Raw genomic sequence first — 17,123 nt, 5'->3', positions numbered from 1 at the left:
AGCAACGTCCCGCAACATTCGCTGAGGTTCTAAAGAGCCTCCAAGGATTTTAGATAGATGGCGTTAGGCTCCACCCCGCACCAGTTTTTATCTAGCTCTCAATTCTAGATTTAAAAAAAAATATTCTTTTTTTTTATCTAGTTTTTAAAACAGTGAATTTTTTTTACAAAATCATCCTTTTATCTTTGTTTTGTTCCATCGAGATTCAGGCTTGAATAAATTTGAATAATGATTTCCGTTACCGATATGGAAAATAACTAGCCACAAGTATATTTTGCGAGTCTACGGTACCACTCAATCTTTGTTGTGCACCCTATTTGGTAGATAGTGTTAAAAAAGAATTCACGCTTTATAACTATGATAATATAATTATACCTACAGATATATAGTTAGAACTAACCCTATTTGTATCGTTTTGCTGCGTTTCTGTACCTTTTATTAAGGTACCTTTTACTTCTACCACATTGCAAAGCTAATAAGACAGTTTCAATTCTTAACTTTTTGGCTAATAAGAAAAGTGTGTAAATGTTCTGCAGATATGATTTAGGTATCCAGAAAATAGTTACCTATAGCTAATAGTTGGAATTCAAGAAGAAGTTCAATTAAGTAATCAAAAGATTGCGGTAAGATGACGTCATATACCTACTTACCTACCTAGGCGCTTGAGTTTTGGTATATATTTACTTTCATGTATTTGTAGTAGATAATAATCAGTAGGTTATAAGTATTTGATATATAAATAGCTTTCTAAACTTCTAATACGTACAAACTTTTCTGATAGAACTTAAAAAATACTTGGACCGTGTTTATTATTTTAATTCTTTTACTAATCCTCTGAGTTAACAGGTGTAAGAAAAATAAATATCCCAAAGTTGCTGTTGTGAAATCGAAAAAAGTATATTAGTACCTACTTATCTTTGTCAATCCCAATATTTCACATTTTTACTTGATTGAAAGTCTGCTGAATCAGTGTGTTTTACAATAGAATAAATAAAGGTTTTTTTTTTCAGGAATAAGTGTACGTACTATATAAATATTAGTACGTATCTAAGAATATTAAGTGAAAACCTATATTAGTATGGACTTAAAAAAGAAGTCCGTATTTTTCGTTTCCCGTTTAAAATAAATAAATGACGTGACGAGTTAAACATTATGTCACTTCAGCGTGATATTATTTAATTGCAGTATTTTTCTTTCAGTTTTACAAATTTATTGGATGTTTCTAGATCAAACAACGTTGCATAACCGTCGGCGATAGGAGATTGTGACGCCATTTTATAGACACGCGTACATTCCAACTGACGCATGCGTACAACAACTTGTCTTATTTGTTGGTAAACACTAGGTATGTTTGGTCGATAATGTTCCAGCCTGTAGGATATAATAGGGCTCGATCATTGATGTATAAGAATCGCAGAGGGCGTTGTTGGATCAATGCTGCCAGTTAATTCACGACTGTTTCTAATTAGAATATCTACCGATTGTAAGCAATTGGTAAATTTCTGTCTATTATTTAAGCTATTAACGGTTACGCATATGAACAAATGAATTGTTTTTTTTTTCAATTATGTAAAGCTAAATATCTCATTTGAAACATTATCTCCTCGTTTGTGCTTTAATCCAAATCTAAGCTGATAGGCTTTTTATAAGAGCTTTTACATAAACTTTCTCTATTTTTGAATCACTTTAATAAGAGATGGAACTTACGTAAGTGAGTACAAGTTAGTTTACGTCGAGGTCATCGACGTCATCCATCCATTGTATCTGAAATCTTTGTGTATATTTACCATGTAATTTTTTTGGATTGTCACGTCAAATTATTTTAGTTTATGAATAGAATTAAAAGTATATTATCTACACATAACATCCCGTCCAACTAATTGAAAAATCAGACGATACGTCTTCGCTGCGCTGCAGAATAGTCAGAAAAATTGATGGTCAACGGCTGACTTAAGATCTCTCGAATTCTGGTAAGGCGCCTTATCATTTAGATGTTTTGAGGCTTAAATTTTCACAGACATACTTACCTACTCGTAGGTAGGTAAATAGAAACAGTGCAAACAAACAGGGGCCTATTTACTATATCTATTTAAGGGAGACCCAACATTCTCCACACCTTTATCCCAGACAGGTATTCAGAGAGCCCATTCCTTCTTATTAAAATTGTGTCGTGCTAGAAAAATTCGTATATTTCCCCCTGGACCACCCGAACAGGGAGAATAAAGTAGGGTCACTTTAAATTAGAAACAAAAGACCGATAAAAGGCACCAATATGCGTAGGTATCATTGTAATTGCAATAAAATAACCTTATCAGTGACCTGTCAAAGTGTTTTGTAAAGTTACTTATTTAGGCAATGTATATTGTAAATACCTACTTGTTTATTTTTTTTAAATGTCGTGTAGTAAATTTTCAATATAATTTTCGTGCAAGTTTAATAAAGCGAGGTCAGGTCCCTATTAAGTGAAAAAAAATATGATTTTTGTGTTGAAATAAAAGAGAAAAATATTGTAAATTACACCGAGCGCACGTAGTTTGGTACAGTAACTGCCAACGAAAACAAATTTTGCGATAATAATATGCAACTGGTTACGAGTAAAATACACGATGTATTAAAGATTTTTTTCAAGAAAACATCAATGCATTTATATTTTACGCAATATGTGGTATTACCTTTATTTGTGACTTACCCGTAGTATTAATTAAAGTAGGAACCTACTTACCTATCTAATATCTAATAAAGTAAACTTTGAAATAGGAATGATTAGTTTTTTATCCTTAACAAATTAGCCCTTGACTACAATTTCACCTGATGATGATGCAATCTAAGATGGAAGCGGGCGGAACGTCTTGTTAGGAGGAGGATGAAAATTGAAAATCCACACCCCTTTTGTTTTCTATACCACATCATACCGGAATGCTAAATCGCTTGGCGGTACGTCTTTGTCGGGTGGTAAAAGCAGGGGCGATGGTTCCTAAAAACCCGATTCTTACCGGGTTACCTTTTAAAAATCCACAAGTTTTACGGACGCTAATAATTTAACGTATCTCAGCTAAAAATACATTCAGACTAAAAAACCACATGAACGGGTTACCTACGAGAAAATTTCAGTCTTCGCTACTTGTAACTAGCCACGGCCAAAACCAGCTAGACCAATACTACTTGTAACTAGCCACGGCCAAAGCCTCCCAGACTAATTAAGAAACTCTCAATCGGTCTAGCCGGGGATCGAACCCAGGACCTCCGTCTTGTAAATCCACCGCGCATACCACTGCGCCACGAAGGCCATTAAAAACGGTATCTTGTAAGGTAATATTTTAAACAAGTTACTCTACTACAGTATTGGGAAGTACTGCATAGTAGTGCATTGAACTTGCTCTACAATTCTACATACCTATTCTAATTGAATAAATCGAGACAGCGTCTCTATACATAAAGACCGTAGACAAGTGGTTATCTATGACCGCATTGATCGTTCAAATCAGTCGCACTCGACGAACATTAGGGTTTCAAACATCCAAATACAAATAGATAAAGCATTATTTTAATTTACTAAGCATTATCGTAACACGTGGTTCAGATAGCAACAGCAAAAAGATTCGTTTAACCGACGGTCATTTTAATATCTATTGATTGTGTAATGAGAAAATCGTGCAAGTTATTAATTATTACTACACCACGACCGCGATAGCCTTTGTGACTTATTATTATTGATAATGCTATAATTTATTTACCAGATAGGTACGTAGGTATAGGTCTGTGTTTGTAGCTATTAGGTACAGTAGGTAGGTAGATATATAGACTTATGATATAAGATATTCTGCTAATTAAATACCATATAGGTTATACATATAATAGATAAATATCGACTTACAAATAATGGCAGGCGTCCACTGATCTGCATTGTACGTATCGAATGCATACTCATATAACGGATTTTGTTATTCTTTGTATAGGATAAGTGGAGTCCCAAGGTGCTGAAATGGCGACCTCGTACAGGAAACCGCAGTATTGGCCGACCCCCTACTGGTGGACTGAGGACATCAAGCGGGTTGCAGGATGATGATAATGATGATGATCGAATAGAGCTTTACAGAGCCAAACATTAAAACCCTTACCACCAACACCTAAACTCCAAAGGCCGAATATTATAGATAAAAAGAACAACATAAGAACTTAGGAGCTCCTTTACCTACCTACGTAACTTTCACTCGTAGGTAAAGTACTATCAGGCAACTCTTAGGTAAGTAATATCAGGCATACTTAGGTAGAGAATTTGCAAATTCTAGCTTTAAGCAAGTCTGAAGTCCCAAAAGTAATATTGCATTCAAAGAACAAGTATAAAACATTTTTACCAACAAAGCATACAGTAGTTGGAATACGTAAGACTGGATACAATTCTATATTCAGTATCCAAACTAAACAGACGAGCTACTTTATCCATTACCTACTAGATAGCAACAACGTGACCCAAAAGTTACTTTTCCATTTCAACTTGGAAATGTCGTTTCGTTCTGGCTACGAAACTTGGTACATTTCTATTTGTTCGCCTTTCTATCAAGGGGGTGAAACTCCCCGGGGAGCTTATTACAAAAGGCTCCACGTTGCATTCGCGTAGATCTGCATGCGAATAACCGAATTTGCGAACTCCGATATTGGAGAACGAGAGACTGATCGATGATTGCCGAGATGAGATTTCTGTAAAATAGCTAGCGCCTTATAAACTCGCGACAATGGATTTACTTAGTACTTAAATGAAGAACTACCTAAGCACTAAAGTTTTGTTAATGTTTTTTTCTAAACTTGTCCAATATTCCCCTATCTCCTCTAAGCGATTGCCATAAGATAATCTAGGCGGTTGTATTAAAAGCAAGACTGCGTGGATTTGAATCTAGACCGCAGATAAATAAAAAATCCCAAGAAAGTTCTACCCGGCTCTTCTTAATAGAATGATTCTTTTGATACGGTAGTAGGTAGGTACATCTATATGTTCTACCATTTTAGGTATGTAGGTAGTTCTACTAAAAGATATAGGTACTCATTTTATGAGACTTTATTTAAATTAAACTTTTATTAATTATGAAGGTAACGGTTGATAATCGTAAATGGGTAGTTATTTTATAAGAAAAAGGAGGAAACTTTACTTAAACTTTGTTTATCTAAAAAAATAATCATATTTTAAATTCCATTAGGTAGGTCCGCGGCACAATCTTAATAAGAACGAGAAGTTTGCATAATTTAACTTATTAAGTAGATATCTTTAATCTAAATAACCTTTATAAAGCCTCGACAGCCTTTCGATATATCAAATACTTTATCGAATGCTATAAAAATATCACAACTCTGAAGTTGTGCTTAAATTGGATTGGATAAAAACCGGTGGACAGCACAGAGTCGCTAAATATACGGGTACTTAGTTATAAATGTGTATGTCTTTTAGGTACAACGGTGATAGGTACCTACCTATCTCCAAGATATCGTACCTAATACATTTCTACTTTTAAGATTAGTTATTTCTTTTTTAAGCTTATAAAATTACTATTCTTGTATTCTTTCTCTCTGTCATGGTTTATATGTATGCAACAATAGATGACGACGACGAAATACGTTAGTTTTAAATATTTTCTAATCTCGAATTTTCTAAACTATAAAGTGTACACTAAAAATGTGAAAATGTTTCATATTCATTCATAAAAAATTAAATAGAATCAGTTATAATATAACACTAAGAACTGGCTACATACCTACCTAATATACCATAGCTGAAAAAATAAATACATTAAATAATCAAATTTAAAGTAGGTATTATACCTTATACCCTCCTGATTGAGGTATAGGAAATTATTTATTGTTGTACTGGTAGGATTAAGAATACCAGCTGCCTAACAATCAACGTCCCTCCGACTTTGGTTCGACAGGGGGAAAGTTCTTGTTATAGGTTGTGGATAAAATATAAATTAAACTGTTTAATTTACTCGTATTTAGGTAATATATAGTTAATATATGTTTAATAAATTAAATAAAAAAGTACACACAGTAAATTTTAACCAACAATGTCAGTCCCTCTATAGATTTCAGCAAAAATAGTCATCACGCTCCCTGAAAATCATGTCTTTCAGTGAATTTACTCTGTTCAGTTTCAGAAGTTTCTGTACATAAAACTATCTAGGTACCAAGACAAGCAGCCTATCTGTCTACCAAGGCATTGGATAGATACCAAAACCTTGATGAATATGTGTAATTAGGTAGGTCATCAACATATAGCAAATAAAGAACAAGTAGCTAGTATTCAACAAGTAGTTAGTATTTTGTATTTCCATATAAGTTTATAGGAATATACCTTCCTTTAGATGTTCATCTTCAGTAAATAGGTACTTTCATACTATGACTAAAGCGGCTACTTCTACGTAATAGAGAAGTGCTCGAGACGGTACAATATCCTACTAAGGAAACCCTTCTAGCAATTAATGTTAGCCTTTACTTGTTGGAACTGTTAAACAGGTCTGAGTGCTTGTACATACTCGTATCACGGACCAAGTCGGAGGAGTTAGCGGATTCAGCTAATTTTGGGAATACATTCTTGTACGTGTCTAAAGCTTTAAACGATCATCATCATCATTAGTAACCCATTTTCGGCTCATTGTTGAGCACTAGTCTCCTTTCAGAGTGAGAGGACTTAAGACAATAGTCTACCACGCTGATCCATTGCGGATTTGCAGACTTCACACACGTAGAGAATTAAGAAAATTCTTGGGTATGCCGGTTTCCTCACGATGTTTTTCCTTCGCCGTTTGAAACACGTGATATTTATTTAATTTCTTAAAATGCGCATAACTGAAAAGTTGGAGGTGCATATCCCGGACAGGATTTGCCCTACACCCTGAATCGAATCGAAGGCAGATGTCATATCCATTGGGCTATCACGGTTCTCTTTAAATAATAAAATTTAAGACAGTACGCTTAAATAAGGTAGTATTACTTTTATTTTAATTTCTAATTTTAATAGCATTTTTATATTTAGACATCAAAAACTATACACTTGCATAGTTTTTATAGGCACATGTAAAATACGTTCAAAAAAGGCGTAATTGTATATACGTGAACCGTCATTTTTATTATAATTAATAACATTTATGTACTTACATCTCAAACGGTGAAGGAAAACATCGTGAGGAAACCTGCATACCTCGGAATTTTCATAATTCTCTGCGTGTGTGAAGTCTGCCAATCCGCATTGGGCCAGCGTGGTGGACTATTGACCTAACCCCACTCATTCTGAGAGGAGACTCGAGCTCAGCAGTGAGTCGAATATGGGTTGATAATGACGATGATGATGACTTGAATATATTTGACCACCTGACCGTCGACGAGTTTTTTAGAGCCGTATCGGACCGTTTGTTTGTTTGTTTGTTTGTTTGTAGTTTGGACTATCAAGTTTATATAGAATAAACACAACAAAAGTGACGCTTCAAAGACACTCAATATTTTTATTTGATTTACTGGTAATCCGCACAGGTAGGTACTTACCTCGCACGGAGTTTCGTCAAATATGTTACTTTTCGTGATAGTTTCTTGTTCTTAAGGTAGAAACCATATAAAAAGTAACTATTCGCAGCCTCAATAATCTATAATTATCTCAAACAAATGCAAAGTAATTTCTTTTTAGCATCAAAATGAATTTTTTTTTATTTAAAAGGCATGGACATTTTCTTATACCTTGGACCACATCGTCGGAGAGTTTACATTCACAAGTATATTCTGTACACTCGGCTGCCGGCGTCTCGGCCATGTTGAAACACATAAACACTGTTGAGACCACTCCAGTTTGCAGAAAATAATATCTTCCAACTAAAATATTAGAAGAAACAAGACTCTTCCGTTGCACTTTCGCGTGCCGGAGATTAAGCTAAAATTAACTTTGATAAAAATACCTCAAGTAACTGAAATTTTCCCACTTAACTAAGAAAATCTGAATCTAAGCTGAGTTTTTATAGAATGCTGAGATGAGAAAATGTGCTTTTAGTCTTTATGTGTCTTATAACTTCATTTGTGTATAAGATATAAAAAACCTTAAGTTCTAAATAGCTTATATCTTGTATTTTTTTTTTTTTTTTATTGAGAAAGAATACAATAAGGAGCTTAAGCTAACTTATCCTAATAACTATACAAATCATGCCCACGTGGAATGGTGGCAAGAATACTGGCTGCATTTCCGCGCTGGACAGCCAGGCTGATCCTTTGCGCAAAAAATGAACCAGCCCTTCTGTCACCAGTCGAGGCAACAAGCCGCGGTGAAATAGTACGGAAAAATTTTTTGGCACTGCGACTCCATGGCCCAAGGGTCTCCACGGCAAAAGGTACAAATATGTAACTCTCTGTCAGAGAGGCATATTTGAGCCACTCTTTTATTTAGGTAGGTACCTATACAAAATGTTTTTTTCCGTAATACGTACGAGAAAGTACTACCTATATAATAGCTGTAATTAATATTACATATCTTCTAGAGTCAAAAGGGAAAGCCCTTAACTGTTCAAAATACGGTATAAATTTTGGTACTACCACTTACTTACCTACTATCTAACTATGTACTCTTAATTATACAGTATTATTAATGTTCCAATTAATTTTCAGTTAATCAAATCCTGTGAAAATAATTTGAGGAAAACAAGATGAATGCCATCCCGTGAAATAAGTAGGAAATAAACTAAATAATTATACAACATTACAAAACGATTGCCCAAAACACAACCCGTTGGGGGCATCTGTTCTTGCCAACATTCGGATAACTAACTAATAAGCCTGACTTGCTATTTGCTATTTGTCAGCAACGGCGAAACCCTTATTACAAAGTACATAAGAATAAATTCCTGTAACACGAAGTTTTTCAATAGATTATTCAGTCGCTTTAAAGTTGTTCTGTTCTTTAATTTGGCCTCTTGAATTGCTGCTCTTAGTTGTTGGTCCAGATTAATTCTATTTTAACTTAATGAAATTGGGATTGTATTATGTACCCATTTACGTAAATTCAGATGTTGTTTAACAAGTAGGTACTCTTCGTGTAAATGAAAATTGAGTTTGATTCTTCTAATAATAAATAATAGGTATCTAGGTAGGTAATATCTAGGTACTTAAAACAGTCGATTGTACTTTTATACTTACGACGACCAAACAATTAAAAGGATTTTAATATTGCATGAAAATGCATTTTTATTTTTAATTACTTACCTATTTAGTTTTAGGTGCTAAATAATTCTATTTGAAAGTTTCCATGTTCCATTCACAAGGATGAGTTAAATATGTTATCCTGTCTTAGAATTAAAATAAGGGTCGCTAATTTTACAGTCAGAAGTTTCTATTTTTTCTAGCTTTTTAAATAGGTATATTACTTGTAGGTACTATATCTAAAGAGCACACTAATTTTAGAATAATAATTTTCTTATTAAGCTACTGTTTAATTTTATTTACAATTTTTATCCAATCCAATCCAAGAGTATAAGTACTATAAAGAATTTTAAATTAATAAATAAATTGCATCGACTGCTTGACCTACGTAACTACATTTACGTACCAATGTTAACAATTTATTGGATGGTTCTTATTAATAATATATTTACCTACATGCCATTTAATATTACCTTTAATCCCAATAAAGTGCAATATACGTCGCATGCAACGACACGAAGAGCTTATAGTTCTTGAAACCAATTATTATGTAAACTGTAAATCTGACTTAATGTAACATGTAGTTATTAAGGCTCGTATATCCAGGTATCTTTTACCTGATATAAAATAACGAATTTATTACAATATTAATTTAGCATACCTACTGGCTCGTGTGTAACATGACACGGATATTTTGAAAATTACACAGAGATTATGTTCCGAAGCAAAATAAGACAGTCTTATCACGATATAAGCGGGTATCAGATTCATTAATTCGGTGCGTATTATAAAAAATGCGAATTTATGTGGAATCCGACATTGTATCGTTATATGGGAGTCTGCGTCAACCTGACCTACTTCAATTTGTGAAGCCTGAAAGTTTGCCCGTGCCATATACCATAGTTTTCTTGGTAGCCAATTTTTGAGTTTGAACCGTGGTGGGTAGGTACGGTAGCAGGTTTTAAGGGTCTAGATCCTCAACTGTCTATTTTAAAACGTATTTTTGTAATATTTTGTACGAGATATAATTATGAAGGATCATGTATCCATTTTGAGTAAGCGGAAAATGCTATTTTTTTCATTCATGAGGGTCTGGATTTTGAAACCTGCTACCTCTTAAAGCCACAACATTCCAAACTCCATGATTGACTCCGTACTTACTTATTAAATTAACATTAGTAACAACAGATAAAATAAATAGAATGATTCAAACATGTTTTTGTAAACAAATTCCAAATCAAATAAGAGTTAAAGTCCAAATGATTATTATCAGTTAAATGTCTATCATGTCAATGGTACTTGCAGTCTTTAGGTATAAAATAAAGTATGTCTGGCTCTCGCAGACCGTCAGTTCAATACATAAAATGGGAGTTCGTATGTCCATGTGTCAAGCAGGTGGTCCTGAAACGCTCTCACGGGATTAGTGTCGTATAATTTTTGCTTCACGCTGCGAGGCTTTTAGCAAACTCTATATTGCGGTGCGTTTAAATTGAAGATTATTGGATGATTTTTATTGTATCTTACTTATTTGGGTAGATAGGTAATTATATTATGGCCGTAAATAAGATTGAAAAATGGTAATTAGTAAGCGCGATCAGTTTCAGAAACTCTTATTTTAATCACATTGGTAGATACCTTACGTCAGTAGTTGACTGCCTAAAATATTATAAAATTAACTCTGGTATAATATAAAGGTGGTAGGTAGGTATAACATAAAGTTATAATACAGCAATGAAATATATAATTAAAAATTATATAGCTTGGCAAGTTCGTTGATGACACTCCTATTATATGCGGGCGACGGGGGAAGGACTGCGTGGGTATGAAGTCGTGCGCGCGGGGCATCGCTAGCCCCCTCCTGGCGCGCGCGGATCATCTGAAGTGCTACGAACGAATATGCCAAGCTATAGTTACCATATTTAGATCCCCTGATATAATGCATCATAACGGAATAGATAGATGTTATTTCACCGCTGTCTTAATGATCCGTCAAGTAATAATTATAACCAAATAGAAACTTAAGAAAATTTTTTTAAATTTATGGTTGGGGTCCCAAGATTGTGTGTTGGTCGACCCCCCCACCAGGTGGACTGACGACATCAAGCGAGTCGCAGGGATTCGCTGGATGCAGGCGGCTCAGTATCGTGATGTTTGGAAGTCCCTACAAAAGGTCTATGTCCTGCAGTGGACGTGTATCGGCTGACATGATGATGATGATGATGATGATGATAAAATGTATATAGGATGGTAACCTATATCTACCTACCTATTTTAAAGACTTATCAACTTGTCTACACCCGAATTATCGTACATCACACATGTTAAACTCATTCCATACAAAGTACACAGCCATTTTGTAGTTGTATTCATTCCATTAGTGATCGAGTTAAAACATGGTGCCGAGTGCACCGAACCCCATTTCGATATTCGATACAAGTGGCCAGTATGAATAGATCCCCGTGGCCGCCCGCTTTAGACCCTTTCACTTCAAGGTTCGTACGATGTAGGGGGGAGAGGGAGATCAAGTTATAGTGGCTATTTACATGCCCAGCCCTTGAGAGTGGGGACGCAACGGTACCAAGCAAGGGCATGTCGACATTCATCATGCATTTTATGGCGAAGCTTTGAAAGCTTACCGCTTACATGCGAGTTTCCATCAATATACCTGTTACCATATTTTGGTATTATGATTTCTTATTAAAATGAACCAAAATTTAATTTACTACATTTGATAGTCATATCACGATTATTTTCTTTAGGTATTTTTAGTTATATATTCCTGGCATGAAATTTAATTTACGAATTCAACACATTAAACACTAATAAATCTTTTAATACCTACAACAGATTTGAATTATTAATCAAAGTTTATTAATTACAAAAAAAAATCGATTCTTTTTACTAATCTGTAAGATTATGCTCACTACTAGTAGGTAATAGCAACTTTGAGTTTGTTTATTTATTAGGTACATTTTCCTAAACCATCGAAACAATTTTAAAAATTAATCCTTAAGTGTCAAACTAGGAATGCTACATTATTAGCGAGTAACACAGATTCTATTTTGTCCTCGGATATCTGTGCGAACGGGAACTGTGACAGCCTCCGTGGCGTAGAGGTATGCGCGGTGGATTTACATGACGAAGGTTCTGCGTTTGATCCCCAGCTGAGCCGATTAGGGTTTTCTTAATTGGTCCAAGTCTGGCTGGTGGGAGGCTTCGGCCGTGGCTAGTTACCATACTACCGACAAAGATTTAGCGATTTAGCGTTCCGGTACGATGTCGTGTAGAAACCGAAAGGGGAGTGGATTATCATCCTCCCCCTAACAAGTTAGTCCGCTTCCATCTTAGATTGCATCATCACTTACCATCAGGTGAGAATGTAGTCAAGGGCTGACTTGTAAAGAATAAAAAATATATATATACGTGGGTGAAACCGCGGGGCGTACGCTAGTAGGTATAAAATCACAAACAGCTACGTGACATCCACATAATTTACAAATAACGACTTTCACTAAGAAAAATTGTGTTAATAAGATGAGTATCATAATAAAAAATGAAGTTTTTATTTTAAAACTTGTCGGGTTTCATAACTTTTAACTTCCCTCAGACCTCGTTACTCCGCACGCTAGCTAACCGCCGATCTGTGAAATTGGGTCATTTATAAACTTCTTCGTAGTCATTTGCCCATCGCAGAATTTAGTGTTATCAAACTTCCACACTTAAGGCCGTGATCTCGGAGAGAGATCTTATCTCCTCTGATATCCAGTAACTATACCCATGAATAATATTTGAATACCCGAGGCCAAATTGGAAATGGGAACCTTGTGTACACCTTCCATACAATGTATTTATACAACACTGTTGTACCGATACTGTGGAAATCTTCGGAAAATAAACGCTGAGAATTCAACAAACGAAAACAAACTAAATGTCTACAGCAATACGATTGAGTTTGGAATGAAATTGAAAAACTACCACTCAGATCCGCTATTTTGGTTAGTAAAGAACCCCTGTCAAATTTCGGAACAGTTCCATTTGCGTCTATCTGTCAGGATTATGTAAACATAAGTTACGGGAGACGAAATGTTTACATTTGCATTTAAATTCTTCCCCGCTTTAAGAATAACAATGGTAATGGAAATATCTTGTGATGCGGTAGGTGTGGTATGAATCACGTTTCAACAATGAATCGGATTTTTATATAGCTATCTATAGGTACTAAAGATTAAGAGCATGTGAGTTCAGATCTGCCTTACTTATAGAATATATTATAGAATGTACCTACGGAAGACAAGGTGTCTTTGGGAGGTAGCAAGGTCTAAATCTTCTATTATTCACTTTTTAAACGTAATTTTGTTAGGAAACTCATTTGCCGCAGACAGTCGCTAGACATTTAGCTTCTTTCTATCCCTAGAGACGAAGAAGATTCATCTTTACGTTGTTTTTATAAAGGTTGCTATGAAGCTGGCTTTACTGGAGGCAAACATGATTTCTCTTAATACTTAAACAAAGCATAATGCAAAATTAATTAATTACACTTTATAGACGAATGAATTTCTGACTTGACTTAGTTGGTGTCGTGGCTTTGATAGGTTTCTCTCAAAGACACTGCATTTCATATTTCACAGATGCCTGTACTGTATTACTTACCTGTATGTTAAGAGCATTAGCTGAAAATATTCAGCTTTTAAAAAATGAGGAATATCTGGGTATGACAGGCTCTCGTTCATACCATTTTACCATCTTAACATATAAACCTGTTACTCACATGTTTGTTTTATTATAAGTATGCTTAACGTTATCGACACCCTACAGTCTCTATTTCGGCTCCCGACGTCAATTGAACATACTGGGGCGGAGTAATCAACGGCTTATTGCAACAAAAGAAAAGGCGACGAGATAATAACACATGTAATAACGGCAAAATGTCGTACAGTGCAACGTGTCACGCCTAGATATGTTACAATTGGCACGCCGGTTGACACGTTCGGCAAATATTGTGCTACAGACTCCGGCAAACACACGGCAAATAGTATACTCTAGCGGAATAGAACGAACGCGAGGGCATTACGTGAAAACAAATTGTGCACGTCGATATGAAATTACGTGTTATTTGCGCCGATCCTCTTTGTTGTTCGCACTATGTCACGTTCGCGTGTTATGGCGTGACACTTTTTTTAGCAATGTAAATGGTTCAGATTTAGGTATATACTTCATCGTGTTGAGTTTATTTTTTTTCTAAATATTTAGGAGAGACGAATATCTTAGTATTCCATAGATTCACCGTGCGGGTGCCAGGTCCATCGTATGGAAGAGAGAAATACTCTGAGCAGAGCCTTGGACTTGTGACCAATGAATTGTAAGGTTAAGGATAGCCTTGATAGTTATTTACACTTAGCTTCTCCGCTCGTGTTGTTCTCCATGTCTAGCCAAATTTGGTAAGGACTAAAGGTGAAGGTACTACTAGAGCAGCTTTGGATACCCTTCTAATACACAATTACATACACTCGTAACCGGTTTAATATACCTACTGCACTAACGATAAATATTCGATATCAACGCAAAATGTTGCCTTAAATAAATGATTGACATTTCAACTTGGTTATACACTAGATCATTACACGTTAAAGTCTATTAACAGAATGAGAAAGTAAATGATAATTTCAAAAGTACAAACCACAGACCGTCGAGTCGCAGATCCCATTTACCTCAGCAATAAATCAATGATTACGTATAAAAGAAAGCAATTAACATCACCGAATAGACAAAGAGACAGATTATCACAATACGAACACCACCTTCACTATTTCACCTGTAATTCTAAACTGATGCTTACCTCTAGAGTGCACAATTGTCGCAATGCGGAAGGGTTTGTCTATTTTTTTGTTTATGCTCTACATTTTTATGATCCCACAAAAAGGGCAAACAAAAAGTAAAACTGCCAGTTAACAATGCACTCTCAATTTCTTTATAAAAATATTACAAAGGGTCGAAACAATTGCCAAGACGAGGTGTGTTTTTTGATATGCCGGAAACAATAGAGTTGACAGACGCAACTTTTGTTACGAATTTCAAGATTTTTTGGTAGTTCATATTGCATGTGCCCGACATTCTTAGAATGTGGACCATTTACGTTAAAAGTAAAGGATTTTTTTGATTGCTAGAAATGTAAGCAAGTTCGTAAAAAGGTTGTCTACAATTTTAGTCGACAATTCGTTCCATTCGGGTATAGGTACATATTTTGTATATATGTACGTATGTATAATACCTATTTAAATTGTTATAGCATCGCTAGTACAATCTCAAGCTATTGTTCTGGATAATAATTCAGTTGAATAACAGTTTTTCAGTGAAAGTGAAAGCAGTGCATTTATTCAAACAGTAGGTACCTAATAGCTATAAATGATTATTAAAAGGTGGTTTTAAGGAAATTTCGGTGTGTATTCAATACATGATTTGACTATATCCAACAAATTTATGAGAATGCACCTACTCGATTAGCATTGCCCGCATGTACAAAGTCATGAGAACTCAACGTTTTCCTTTTTTTGGTGAGAATCGGTGGCGCTATGTAAACAAATCGTGACAGTGAGTAGGTATACTTCGTGAATGTTTTGTTTAAGTATATTATCTAACTTGCGTTCTTATAAAGTAAGTAGTACATATATACGCTTAATCTTTTTGTCTATTTGCTAAAAATTATGAGTTATACGTAGTACGTAAGCAGGTATGTGCTCTACTAGTTATACTCGTATAATCTAATTTCATGCATCTTTAGCCTTGATAGCCCAGTGATATGGATCTGCCTTCGATTCGGAAGGGATAGGTTCAAATTCGGTTCGGGGTATGCACTCCAACTTTTCAGTTAGATATATGCATTTTAAGAAATTAATTATCACGTGTCTCCAATGATGAAGGAAAACCATCGTGAGGTAACCTGAATACGAATTACTGCAACCTGAAAATTTTCTCAAATACGTGTGTAAGTCTGCCATGACGGCATTGTGCCTGCGTGATAAACTATTAGCCTAACCCCTCTCATTCTGAGAGGCGACTCGTGCTCAACATTGAGCTAAACAGATAGGTATCATCATCATCATTATCAACCCATATAATGATGACGATGAGATTCGGCTCACTGCTGAGCTCGAGTCTCCTTATTTGATAATGCCAATAGTCCACCACGCTGGCCCAATGCGGATTTGCAGACTTCACACACGCAGAGAATTAAGAAAATTATCTGGTATGCAGGTTTCCTCACCATGGTTTTTCTCCACCGTTTGAAGCACGTAATATTTAATTTCTTAAATGCACATAATTGAAAAGTTGGAGGTGCATGCCCCGGACAGGGTTCGAACCCACACCCCTCTGGAATCTGGAGGCAGAGGTCATATCCACTGGGCTATCACGGCTCTTATAATTATTATCTATCATCTCAAATAATTATCGCATCTAATATTATAACTAGACCTAAGTATAGACATGCTATAAACGTATACCTTTAGATTATCATCATGATTAACCAAGGAATGTATATAGATCAATCAATCAATAATTCAATTTATTTATTTGCAGATACATGCATGATATATATAAAGGTGGTCGGTAGATGTAGATAGTAAATATATCTTGTCAATTTGGCATTTATATTATTTATTAAGTAGGTAATGTGTTATTAAAATAATTCAAATGACAATTTCATCATTTAAAATTTACATTTTTACAATAATTTTATAAGTAAACATTTTACAATTTATTTTAGACGCAGATGCATCTCCCTGATTTAAGTTTAAAATCCTGGCAATGATCACTGACCAAGTCTGTGATCTTAGTTTATGCTAAACGCTTTTGTCTGAGATTTAAATGGCCAATTTTAAGCCACGCTAATATAATTTATCTTAATAATATCTACAATCTACATTCTACATGGTATATAGGTATATTCAGTCAGTCAGTCTTCA

The 17,123-nt window shown here is 35.0% G+C and overlaps 1 long non-coding RNA gene across 1 annotated transcript in view; it reads right to left on the bottom strand.

The window, feature by feature from the left end:
• Positions 1 to 14,974, bottom strand: part of LOC128198436 (uncharacterized) — a 46,471-nt gene extending 31,497 nt beyond the window's left edge. Inside the window, exon 1 of the long non-coding RNA XR_008251162.1 lies at positions 14,840 to 14,974. This is a non-coding gene — a long non-coding RNA (uncharacterized LOC128198436). The remainder of the gene's footprint in view (positions 1 to 14,839) is intronic.
• Positions 14,975 to 17,123: the final 2,149 nt, after the last annotated feature.

The sequence above is a fragment of the Bicyclus anynana genome, chromosome 10 (assembly GCF_947172395.1).
Source record: "Bicyclus anynana chromosome 10, ilBicAnyn1.1, whole genome shotgun sequence".
Classification (NCBI taxonomy): domain Eukaryota; kingdom Metazoa; phylum Arthropoda; class Insecta; order Lepidoptera; family Nymphalidae; genus Bicyclus; species Bicyclus anynana.
This window is presented reverse-complemented; position numbering and strand designations above follow the sequence as displayed.